This window comes from Tursiops truncatus, chromosome 19 (genome assembly GCF_011762595.2).
Source record: "Tursiops truncatus isolate mTurTru1 chromosome 19, mTurTru1.mat.Y, whole genome shotgun sequence".
Classification (NCBI taxonomy): domain Eukaryota; kingdom Metazoa; phylum Chordata; class Mammalia; order Artiodactyla; family Delphinidae; genus Tursiops; species Tursiops truncatus.
The window spans coordinates 54057248-54070331 of NC_047052.1; the positions used below are offsets into that span (position 1 = coordinate 54057248).

The following is a 13084-nucleotide window of genomic DNA, read 5'->3' on the forward strand; positions in this document are numbered from 1 at the left end:
TGTTGTCCCAGAGGTCTCTTAAACTGTCCTCATTTTTTTTAAAATTGTTTTTCTTTTTGATGTTATGATTAGATGATTACCATTATTCTGTCTTCCGGGTTACTTATACTTTCTTCTATATCACCTAGTCTGCTGTTAATTCCTTCTAGTGAGGTTTTCATTTCAGTTATTGTATTCTTCAACTCTGACTGATTTTTTATTATGTTTTTTGTTCCTTGTTAAAATTCTCACTGTGTTCATCTATTTTTCCCCTCAAGTTCCGTTAGCATTCTTGTTACTAATGCTTTGAACTCTTTTTCTGGTAAATTGTGTATCTCTCTTTTATAAGTTGTTTTTTCAGTTTTTTTTTTTTTCTTTTTCTTTCATTTGAAACAAATTCCTTGTCTTCTCATTTTGGTTAACTTTCTCTGTCTCAATGAAATTAGGTGAGTCAGTAAGCCTGTCCTTATGTGGGAGCATCTCTATGCAGTTGCGTGTGCCCAGTGGCTTTGGTGGGAGAGCTGCATCTGAAGTAAGCACAGGTCACGTCTTCCCCAGGGTTGCTATCAGCTGTCACCTTGGTGGGAGGTGCGGCTGGAGGTGGAGGAGATAGAGCCAGAGCCAAGTGCGAGCAGGAACTTTCCCTCCCCTCTGCTCAGTGACCATCACCACCCTATTAGGGGTGGGATTGGGTCCCAAGGTGCTGGAGCAGAAGCCCTGAGGGTAGGGTCCAAGCTGGTTCTGTTTCCTCTGTGTGTGTGCCCTCCATCCTCCTGGCAACAGCACCTTCAACCCAAAAGGAGCGGTGCTGAAGCAAGAGGGGTCAGAGCAGGTGCCTGGTGTGGGCTGGAGTGTGTTGGGATGTTCCTGGCATGTCAGAGTTCCAGACAAACGCCTCATCTGCCGCTTCCATGAGCACCAGTAATGACTGCTCTCCCCTCTCCCCCTGTTCAGATGCAGTGCCGGGTCTAGCCTGCTCTTCACCACCCCCCTGCTGCCCCAAGTGCACACTCCCCTGCAGTGATAGTCTCTTCCCTAGTGGGGAGCTGTGCTGGAGCTAGAGGGGCTGGGGCGGGCACTTGGTGTGGGCCAGGGCATTCACTGGAGCAGTCGGGACACTGGCCAGAGCCCTGGGCAGTTTCAGTCTGCTTCCTTCACCACTTTGTTCCTGGGAGTAAGTGAGCATGCGTGTGCTCTTCACAAGTGGAATCTGTTTCTTACAGCCCTCCTTTAAGTCCCACTGGTTTTCAAACTAACCAAGGGGAATTGTCTTCCTGGGGTTGGACCCCAGGGCTAGGGTGCCCAGTATGTGGTCTGAACCCCTTACTCTCCAGGAAGGATCTCCAAGCTTGTGATATCCCTGTGGATCCCACCCTGATTGCTTCACCTCCCTTCCTGCGTGACTCTGTGTATATCTTTCTTTACAGCCTGGGTTGTACAGGAGTCCTTTTACCAGTTTCCACTTAGTTTTGCAAGAGAATTTTTCCCCATGTAGATGTAAAAATATTTTTGATATGTTCATAGGGGGAGATGAGCTCAGCACCCTCCTCCTCCACCATCCTGATCTCCTTCCTCCAGGTCTAACATGGTTTGACTCCAGTTGGATTTTTTTTTTCAAGAGATCTAGTTAAAACATTTGGATTAAAGTAAAATAAAGAAATATAGGGCTTCCCTGGTGGCGCAGTGGTTGAGAGTCCGCCTGCCGATGCAGGGGACATGGGTTCGTGCCCCGGTCCGGAAGGATCCCACGTGCCGCGGAGCGGCTGGGCCCGTGAGCCATGGCCGCTGACCCTGCGCGTTCAGAGCCTGTGCTCCGCAACGGGAGAGACCACAACAGTGAGAGGCCCGCGTACCGCAAAAAAAAAAAAAAAAAAAAAAAAAAGAAATATATATGTCATGGCTTTTTAACCTATTAAAAACACAACATGACCATATAATAGACTTTACAGTAGGTCATCAGTATAATTAAATGGTACTATTACAACATTTATTAAGGTACAATTTCCCAGTACTATTACTTGATGAATAACAAACATAATCTAACATAATTATGTGTGTGTGTGTGTGTGTGTGTGTGTGTGTATGTTTATGGTCTAATATGTGGTAAATATTTCAAAGTGCCTCTTCTCAGCTAAAAATTTGTATTTCTCTATTTCCAGGCCACAAGGTTCAACATATCAATATCCATTATTTCAAACTCATTCTTTGTTTTTCAATTGATTGTATCTTTAATACTTTCAGAGATAGCTATATTAAAATATTTCCTATACTTGAGACAACTGTTTTGCTCCTGCAGAAATCCACCTGCCATCAACTCCACAGAAACAAAAAGGATTCATGACTTTCTTCCCCAAGTAACTATTCCTCCACTGTGTGTGTTTAGTAAAAACCTCCACTTAATTCCTCATGTAATTGACATGAGAGTACTCCTTCAAATCGCTTTCTTTCCAATACGATGAGCTGGCATCCTCACACTATACAGAAAAATCTATCTTCTACAGATGCCAAAACCCGTGCCATCTTATCCCAAACATCATGTCTTTTTAAATTTTCTCACTCACCTCATGGTTTTTTTTTTCTTTTTTTAAAATTGTCCAAAACATCTTTATACTCTCTTTTTCCCCACTCCATTTAATCTGGCCATTGCTACATGAAAAAAAAAAATTAAATATGCTGTCTTCCTATATATCATTATACTTCACATGAGCACCATCTTTATAACGATGTAACATACAAATTTCATAACTTGGCTCCCAATATACCTACTCTCTGAAACTGATTTCCATTCCATCTTCACCCCATGGTACCTCATTACTCCCTGAGAACATTTTTCTCTTCAGTTTCTTAATGACCATCCTACATGCTATTCTTTTTTTTCATGGAACTTTTCCAGAAATTCCATGTTTAGTTAACTTCTGGATAAATTCATTATGTGAAATTGAAAGTTACACACTCAAAGACATCCTCAGGACATCCAGATTGTGTCAGGCTCTACTGTTTTTTTGTTTCTGCTTTTTAAAAATTTCATTGACTCTGAACTACTCCACTAAAAACATTAATACAATTCAATTGTATAAGTAATTACATAATAATTACATAATATTTCATTTCCAGTTGCTACTACTTTTCATCGTTTATTATGGGGCAGAATTTTATGTCTTGTGCACCATTTCCTTGTGATGTGACTTCCATAATTTCACTTACAGCTCCGTGAGGATGAGTGAATACACAAGTGAACATGGTAGAAAAACATTACTTTATCTCTTTCTGATAAGATCAGGAGCTTTTGCATTCCTTACACAGGCAAAGCAGAGCCTGTATTACATTGACGTTATGGCTTGTGAGAAGAAAGGGACTGACAGTTGGGAAACATGCAGCAACGAATGCAGAGATGTTCACTGGTAACCAACTGGGATTATTAAAAAGAGCAACACAGACTTGGAAGATGGAGAAGAGAGTGTAAACCTACTAGTAGGTTTACTACTAATCAACCTACTAACCTTCCAAGCCTCCATCTCATGCTTATCCCTCTTCTTTTATCAGACCACAACAATCTTAGTCACTCTGATTTTATAGCAATAACAAATGAACGTAAATTCTCTGTGTGTGTGTGTATATAGACGTAGTAGTTACTGGGGAAGTCTAGCTTATTGCTCTTACTTCTGGCTTGGAAATTGGGAGGGTTTGAACAGTAAACGCAGAAAAAAAATGTAGATTTGTATGCAGAAAAAAGGATTAGTTGAACTCACATTTTATATTTATTTATTTACAAAAGCAATCAATTTTGCTGAAAATGCAGGGAAAAAATGTTGTAGAGGATGGTAGTAACCATTCAACATTCTTGAACTGAGCAAGTAGCAATGACTTATGTGACAGTTAAATAGTAGCATCTGTTAAAACTTACTATTGAGGTGCTTTTTGGGGGGGAGAGGCTTATAGATTTATATATTTCTATGTATATTTTTCTATTTAGACTACTTGAGAATGGGTCCATATTGGCAAAATACATTTTACTAGAAAGCATCTTTATCACCACTTAGACTTCCAAATTCATTGGCATTGAGTTGGACAAATATATGCAATAATTTATAATATAAATTGCTGTCATCATGGCCTTCCTTTTACTTATAGAGCTTGGAAATTCTCAGGCACTTTGGTTCTTTTTCTCTGCTCATACTTAACTGATGCTGGTGCTTGCAGGTCTGAAGATTAGGAAAGAACTCACTGTTGGGTAGAAAAATTTCTCAGGGCAGCAGAGAAGTCAGCAAGATACAAGAGCTTCATTGCCAGACTCTCACCAGTCAACTCAGTATTTCCTGCTCATTCCATATGAGAACCTGTCTGCCTCCCCAGATCATATAAAAGAAAAAGCTTCTCAAAGCACTACAATGGTCTCCTTGGGAATGACAAGTTGATTGTAGTGTTAATGGTAATTAACAGCTTTTAAAAAGTTAATTAAGTTTTTCACACATATCCTCTTGAGCCTGCTTTCGCACTGCAGCTAAAAGTGAAAAGATAAATGCAGTTCTGAGGGGAGGGGAGGTCACAGAAACGTAAACCCATATCTAGGGGTCTGACTGCCCCCCATGTAACACAGGTGCTGGTTTTCAAACCATCACACTGCATTGCACAGCATCCTGGGAACTGAAAGAAGTCGTGTTACAATTTTCTATTTCAGTCTGAGAGGGAGAGTCTGCCAGTATCAGGAACAGGGGTAAGTGATTATCTCAGAAAGAGGAATTCTTCAGGGTTCAAATCTAGTCCAGCGCCAAAGCCACACAGAAAGATGGAATGATTCTGAGACTTGAGCTGGACTAGTAAAGAGAGATCAGGATTATAGATCCAACGTCAATCCATAATGGCTCCTAACTTATAGAGTATGATTTAGTGTAATCCACAATGACCTTGATTCCCAGCATTGATTCGAAGTGATAATGCAACTTGACTTTTAATTTTCTGAAGAACCGTAGTTTTGAACACAGTCTGAAGTTCAGCCTCGTTTACTGAAACCATATATTAAATTTTCAGGATTACTGCAGATGTGTGTGCCTATAACCCCTTCTGCTTATCCTAAAGAGTAAGATGAATCTACAAGTCATTTAGGCCTGTGCAGAAATGGTGAATCGAAATGGCAGTTCCTGGTATAAAACTGTTTGCTCTAACTCTGGGTATACGAAGTACTTAATGGAGACCGTAATTGTTACCTCCTGAAAATGTCTTTGGTCTGTTTAATTTGATGAGTCTGTTTTCCCTATTGAAGAAAAGGAATCAGTACATAAGAAAAATGTAAATTTATGATGAGTCTCAGATAGCCGCAGTCAGACACAAATATATCGTGATACTTTCACTTATTTAAAAATGTTCTACTATCGATTAAAAATGTCTAATTCCAACTTAATAAAAAGCACGGTTTTACACATTAGAGATTCCATTTTGCATACTTTCTTAAAGGTTAAAATATAAGGCAATCTACCTTTGTTGTTAATACTTTTACTCATGAATTAATATATTCATGAATACATGATCAGAAATTATTAGAAATTGTTCTACACTAGCAATTATTTTACACACTAGTGATTCATGTCCACTACTTTATGGCACAGTATGATGTTCGATAATTCCTGTGTTTGGTGGTATTCCATTTTGTTCAGGCACAAAAGCGAGTGACACTGTCTATTGTGGTCCTGACGCTGAGCCGCTCTTGTATTTATTAAATCCAACTTGGCCGTGTGGCCGCTTTCTGTAGTATTTAAAAATCCCAGAATTTACATTTGGTTAAGATCTCTAAATCTTTATGAACAATTGTTATTTATCTATGAAATACATTTTTACACATAAAGGAAGCTTGTTACAACTAAAATTATAAAATAAATGACCACTGACTTCAAATATTATGACACATTATCAAAGCAGCTAAATATATATTTAAACTATTAGGAGAACACAGCTACCTGGATTTGTCAGTATGTCATAGCGATTAAACGTGCTAAGTTTTTTATCAGACAAGTCAAGTTTAAGTCCTTTCCTGCCTATAACTATGGTGTAAATTTAGTCCAATCACTTAATTTCTCTGTATCTAAGTTCTCCTCTTCTTGAGAATAAAAGTAACAGTAGTTCCTTCTCACAGGTTTGGGAAAAATAAAGAAGTTACCAAGTACATGTATGACCTTCACAGCAGTGATTCACTCATCAGTAGAGCTCTTTTTTTTTTTTTTTTTTAGATTTTCTCTGCCTTTATTTTATTTTCATTTTAAATTAATTTTTTTATTTGAGTATAGTTGATTTACAATGTTGTGTTAGTTTATGCTGTACGGCAAAGTGAATCAGTCATACATATACATATATCCACTCTTTTTAAGATTCTTTGCCCATATAGGTCATTACAGAGTATTGAGTATAGTTCCCTGTGCTATACAGTAAGTTTTATTAGTTATCTGTTTTATATATAGTAATATGTATATGTCAATCCCAATCTCCCAATTTATCCTTCCCCCCTTTCCCCCTTGGTAACCATAAGTTTGTTTTCTACATCTGTGACTCCATTTCAGTTTTGTAAATAGGTTCATTTGTACCATTTTTTTTTTTTTTTAGATTCCACATATGTGATATCATATGACATATAAAAGCTCTTTAAAATTTATATATTAAAATCTTGGAAACCTCTTATTAAAAGAAAAACATTAAGGTAATCTATCTCAGTGGAAACTAATAATAAGTTGAGAAGACTGGATTTCAGTTGATATGACACATGTAACATATGCCTCATCTTTCTGTTCAGGAAACTCTAGCTCAGAAGGGAAATATCATTCACAGAGAACTGACAGGATGGCTACCAGAGATTTTGCAATAAAATGATCTTCCTATCCCAGAATATACTTGGAATCCTGGGAAATTTCTCTCTTCTCTACCATTATCTCTTCTGTCACTTCACTGGATACAGCCTAAGATTCACAGATCTGATTGTTGAGCGTCTGCTTATAGCCAACCCCTTGGTCATGCTCTCTACAGGAATCCCAAGGACAATGGGAGCGTTTGGGTGGAAACATTTTCTCAATAATATTGAACGCAAAGTTGTTTACTGTATTCACAGAGAGGCCAGGTATGTGTCCATTGGCAACATCTGCCTCTTGAGTGTCCGCCAGACCATCAACATCAGTCCCAGGAACTCCAGGTGGGCACAGCTTAAAATGAAAGTGCCCAAATACGTTGAATCCTCTATTTTCCTCTGCTGGATTCTGCACACGTTGATAAATATTATATTTACTAGGTATGTGACAGATAATGGGAGTAACAAAAACATCACAAAGAAAAAAGATTTGGGATTCTGTTCTGCTTGAATTCATAACAGAATCACAGTCTTACTGAATGTAGGATTATTGTTATTTCCTGGTGTTTCATGTCTGGTGCTCGTGATCTGGTCCAGCGGCTCCATGGTTTTCATCTTGCCTAGGCACAAGCAAAGGGTGCTATACGTTGATACAACCAATATCTCTCCAAGATCCTCCCCTGAATCTAGAGCCACCCAAAGTATCCTTGTCCTGGTGAGCACTTTTGTGTCTTTGTACACTCTCTCTTCAGTCTTTCACATTTCTTTCGCTCTTTTTAACAATCGCAGCAGGTGGCTGGTGAACTCTGCTGCACTGATTACTGCATGTTTCCCAACCGTAAGTCCCTATATTCTCACGAGTCATGACCTCAGAGTATCCAGGCTCTTCTTTTCTTGTATAAAGATTAAATGATCACCTAATCTTATGAGACATATGTAAATTACTTGTATTTGCACTTTGTTCAGCTGTTTATTCATCCCTCTTTGAGTCCTAAGTACAATTATTAAACAGTCACTTACAAGGGTGGTAAACAAAACAGTTAAGTTTGTGCTCCTAAAGAAGCAATACAATTTTAAATACATTATTGTGCAATTATCATATAAATACTTATGTAAATGAAATTTTATTCATGCTTGTAAGAGAGCTTCAGAGTCTAGGCAGTATTAAGCAGGAGTTGAGACTTACGGAGAAGTGTTTGTGTATGTAACTATCAATCTGGAATAATAATTTTCCCAGAAATAAAGTATGCATGGAACTGTAGGAAACGCTACATGACGTAAGCAGCACCCAAGATGGTCATTCAAGAAAAAAAATCCCAGAAAAGAGTGAACAGTGTGGTGTTAAGCTGAAGGGTACTTCAGATTCAGAGAGTAAAGATTTGGGGGGTCCTAAATATGAACTTCTTCTATTTAATCTTTGAAGAGATTGCAGTCATTTGAAATGTGATGTTACGAATGCACATTAGCACATTTAAACATTTTCATTTGGAAGTGGCCAGTAAGATCTAGAGTGGCTGAAAGAGAGCACAAAACATGTTTTTGCTAATTTTTTAAAGACATCAGGTGAGTGTTGAAAATTTTAAAATACATGATTTCTGGGGTAAAATTGCATGTAATTTGAGATCTGTAAAAAGGCATTTTTTTCCTATAATATTCAGAAGCTAATTTGGCATTTTTGCAAGTAAAAGAATTCAGGATACAAATCCCAAGGCTGCCAGTAAGAGTAGCTCATAGGGCTTCCCTGGTGGCGCAGTGGTTGAGAGTCCGCCTGCTGATGCAGGGGACGTGGGTACGTGCCCCAGTCTGGGAGGATCCCACATGCCGCGGAGCGTCTGGGCCCGTGAGCCATGGCCGCTGAGCCTGCGCGTCTGGAGCCTGTGCTCCGCAATGGAGAGGCCACAACAATGAGAGGCCCGTGTACAGCAAAAAAAAAAAAAGAGTAGCTCATAAAACATAACAAAGGTGAGATTCCTATTACCAATTTAAGGTTTATTGGGACTAAGTAAGCAAATTTACAGTGTTCATACCTTCCAGCAGTAAAGAAATAATCAATTTTCTCATTGGTTCCTTTGATGTTGTGAACATTTTTGTCCATCTAATTTTTGTATTTGAAACCCAGTTCCAATGGTGATGGTATTAGGAGGTGGTGATATTGGAAATGATAAGGTCATGAGGGAAGTGACCTGATAAATGGGATTTGTGCCCTCATAATAGTACCGCAGAAAAGCTCATTTGCCCCTAGTCACATTTGACTACATAGCTAGAGGACCGTCTCTATGAATCAGAAATGGTGCCTTTAGTAGACAGTGAATTTGCTGGTGCCTCGATCTTGGACTTCCCAGTCTTTGCCACACTGAGGAAAAAATCATCAGTTGTTTATCAACTACCCAGGCTCTGGTATTTCTTTTTTAGCGACCCAAAGAGAATAAGGCAAAAATTGGTACTGGGAACTAAGAGTACATCTGATAAAGAATACTTAATAATGTACAAGTGCCATTAGAACTGCATGTTTGATAGAGCACAGAAGAGTTTGGAAGTGCCTGCTGAAAAGAACCACTGCTTCACCATGAAAGAACGATTAAGGACAGCTCTGATGGAAGCTTAGAAGGAAAAGAGGAGAGCCACAGAGAACCTCAGACTTCTTAAGGAATACTTCAGTGTCCATAAACAAAACTGGGGGAGCAATCTGTACTTTGAAGAACAATCGGATGAGGCAGAAATGTGGAACATTTTATTGGAAACTAGAGGAAAGTGATTGCTGTTTTAATGTGGCAATAGATTGGCTGAATTGTAGTCCTCTCCTAGAGTTCTTTGGAAGGTAGATTTTGTGAGTAATGAAACTGGAACTTTGACTGAGGAAGTGTCTAAGCAAAATGTTGAAGGAGTCGTCTTTCTCTTAAATGCTTATAGTAAACTGGGAGAACAGGGAAACAATGTAAATATGGAATTCTTAATCAAAACAGAAGTAGAGGGCTTCCCTGGTGGCACGGTGGTTGAGAGTCCGCCTGCCGATGCAGGGGACGTGGGTTCGTGCCCCGGTCCGGGAGGATCCCACATGCCGCGGAGCGGCTGGGCCCGTGAGCCATGGCCACTGGGCCTGCGAGTCCAGAGCCTGTGCTCCACAACGGGAGTAGCCGCAGCGGTGAGAGGCCCGCGTACCGCAAAACAAACAAACAAACAAACAAAACAGAAGTAGAATTAAAAATTGGGGAAATAGTCAGGAATTTTAAACAACTACAATTGATATGCTAAGAGCTGTGATGGATAAAATAAACAGCATGAATGATTAGATGGCAATATAAGTAGAGAGATTAAAAAATTAATAAAATCAAAAAGAAATGCTATACATTAGGAAAAAACTAACAGAAATAAAGAATGTGTTTGAGAGACTTATTAGTAGACTGGACACAACTGAGGAAAAATATCTCTGTGCTTGAAGACATAGTAAAAACCTCCAAAACTGAAGCAAAAGAGAAAATGGGCTGGAAAAGAAAAACAGAACAGAATATGAAAAGATTGTGCAACAATTAAAACAGTGTGTCATATGTACAATGGGTATATGAGAAGGAGAGTAAAGAGAGAAAGGAATACAAAGTATTTGAAATGGTAATGACTGAAAATTTCCCCAAATGTCTTACATCAAACCAGAATATCCAAATCCAGACAAAAACATTAATAATATTCATAATAACAGACCAATATGTCTCAGGAACAAAGATGCAAAAATCCTCAATTAAATATTAGCGAGTTGAATCCAACAATGTTTTAAAAGAATTGTGCAATCGACCAAAAGGGATTTATCCCAGTCAAGCAAGGCTGCTTCAATACTGCAAAATTAAGTACTTGTATCCATGTCATCAACACCCTAATGATGAAAATATATATGATAATATGCAGAAGAAAATTTTGACAAACTTCAACACCATTCTTGATAAAAACTCTGTGTAAACTGAGGATAGAAAGAAGCTTCCTCATGTTAACAAGGAAAATCTACAAAAAACCTTACAGCTTACATCACACTTGATAAGAAACAAGAAGCTTTCTCTCTAAGTCCAGGTACGAAACAAGGTTGTCTCCTTTCACTATTTCTTTTCAATATTGTATAAGAAGTCCGTGTTAATGCAATTAGACAAGAATAGAAAGTAAACTGAATACAGATTGGATACAAGATAGATTGGAAGAAAAAAATAAGAAAACTGGCAACTGGATTAAAAATGGGCCAACAAACTTAACAGATACCTCACCAAAGAAGATAGACACTTGGCATATAAGCCAAGTGGAAAGATGAACCACATCACATGTCATCAGTGAAATACAAATTAAAAATTCAATGATATAACACTAAATAGCCCTTAGAATGACCAAAATTTGAACAGGGTCAATAACAAATGCTGTGGTGGATGTGGAGCAATAGGAAATCTCATTCATTGTGAGTGGAAATGCAAAATTGTACAGCTACTTTGGAAGACAGATTGCCCGTTTCTACAATAATAAACATCCCCGTACCATGCAGTCCAGCAGGCTTGCTCATTGGTATTTACTGAAAGGAATAGAATATTTACTTCCACAGAAACCTGTACATGATATTTATAGCACCTTTATTCAAAACTTGAAAGCAACCAAGGTGTCCTTCAGTGAGTGAATTGATAAATATACTCTGGTACATACTGGGAATGGAATACTATTCAGTGCTAAAGTGAGTAGGCATCAAGGCATGAAAATATATGGAAGATCCTTAAACACATATTACTAAGTGAGAGAAGCCAATCTGAAAAGACTACATAATATATGATTTTAACAATATGATATTTGCTAAAGACACAGGTGTAAGACATTAAAAGTTTCAGTGTTTGTAAACTCAAAATGGATTAAAGACCTGAATGCAAGGCCAGACACTATAAAACTCTTAGAGGAAAACATAGGCAGAACACTCTTTGACATAAATCGCAGGAAGATGTTTTTCGACCCACCTCCCAGAGTAATGGAAATAAAAACAAAAAGAAACAACCGGGACCTAATTAAACTTAAAAGCTTTTGCACAGCAAAGGAAACCACAAACAAGACGAAAAGACAACCCTCAGAATGGGAGAAAATGTTTGCAAACAAAGCAACTGACAAAGGATTAATCTCCAAAATATACAAGCAGCTCATGCAGCTCAATATCAAAAAAACCAAACAACCCAATCCAAAAATGGGCAGAAGTCCTAAATAGACGTTTCTCCAAAGAAGACATACAGATGGCCAAGAAGCACATGAAAAGATGCTCAACATCACTAATTATTAGAGAAATGCAAGTCAAAACTACAATGAGGTATTACCTCACACCAGTCAGAATGCCCATCATCAAAAAATCTACAAACAATAAATGCTGAAGAGGGTGTGGAGAAAAGGGAATCCTCCTACACTGTTGGTGGGAATATAAAATTGTATAGCCACTATGAACAGTATGGAGGTTCCTTAAAAAACTAAAAAAAAAGGTTGAAAACTGTAATGATGGATACATGTCATTATATATTTCTCCAATGTCACAAATTGCACAATCCTAGAAGTGAACTATAAGGTAATCTATGGACTTTAATTACTTATGGTGTCAATATAGATTCATCAATGGTAACAAATGTACCACTCTGGTGGAGGATGATGGTAATGAGGGAGGTTACGCATGTGTGGGAATAAGAAGTATATTGAGATTTCTGTACCTTACTCCCAATTTTGCTGTGAAACTAAACCTTCTCTAAAAAAGCTCTTTAGGGCTTCCCTTGTGGCGCGGTGGCTGGGGGTCCATCTGCCGATGCAGGGGACATGGGTTCATGCCCCGGTCTGGGAGGATCCCACATGCCACGGAGCGGCTGGGCCCGTGAGCCATGGCCGCTGAGCCTGCGCGTCCGGAGCCTGTGCTCCGCAACGGGAGAGGCCACAGCAGTGAGAGGCCCGCGTACTGCAAAAAAAAAACCAAAAAACTCTTTAAACTTAAAAAAAAAATACATTGGTATGGGTGCATGCACACTTAATAGGATATTTCAAAATATTTAATGCTCTCAAATAATATTTAGAAAATGGACATGTTTCCCTTGTTTTATTTTTATCTCAATGCACTTTATAGATGTGATAAAATATAAGTATTAGGTAAGGAGTGGGGAGAGAACAAACTATAGCCGTACAATTCTCAGAACATAGAAACACACATACAATAGGGCAACAGCACCAAAAACATCATCTGTTAATTCAGTTATAATGTGCATTATTACTTAATGTTGATCATTACTTCCTTTGTGTATC

At 38.5% G+C, this 13084-nt stretch overlaps 1 long non-coding RNA gene across 1 annotated transcript in view; it reads left to right on the top strand.

The window, feature by feature from the left end:
• The window catches only part of LOC141277210 (uncharacterized), a 120739-nt gene that overhangs the window by 18845 nt on the left and 88810 nt on the right, over positions 1 to 13084 (top strand). The gene's annotated exons all lie outside the window — the stretch shown is intronic.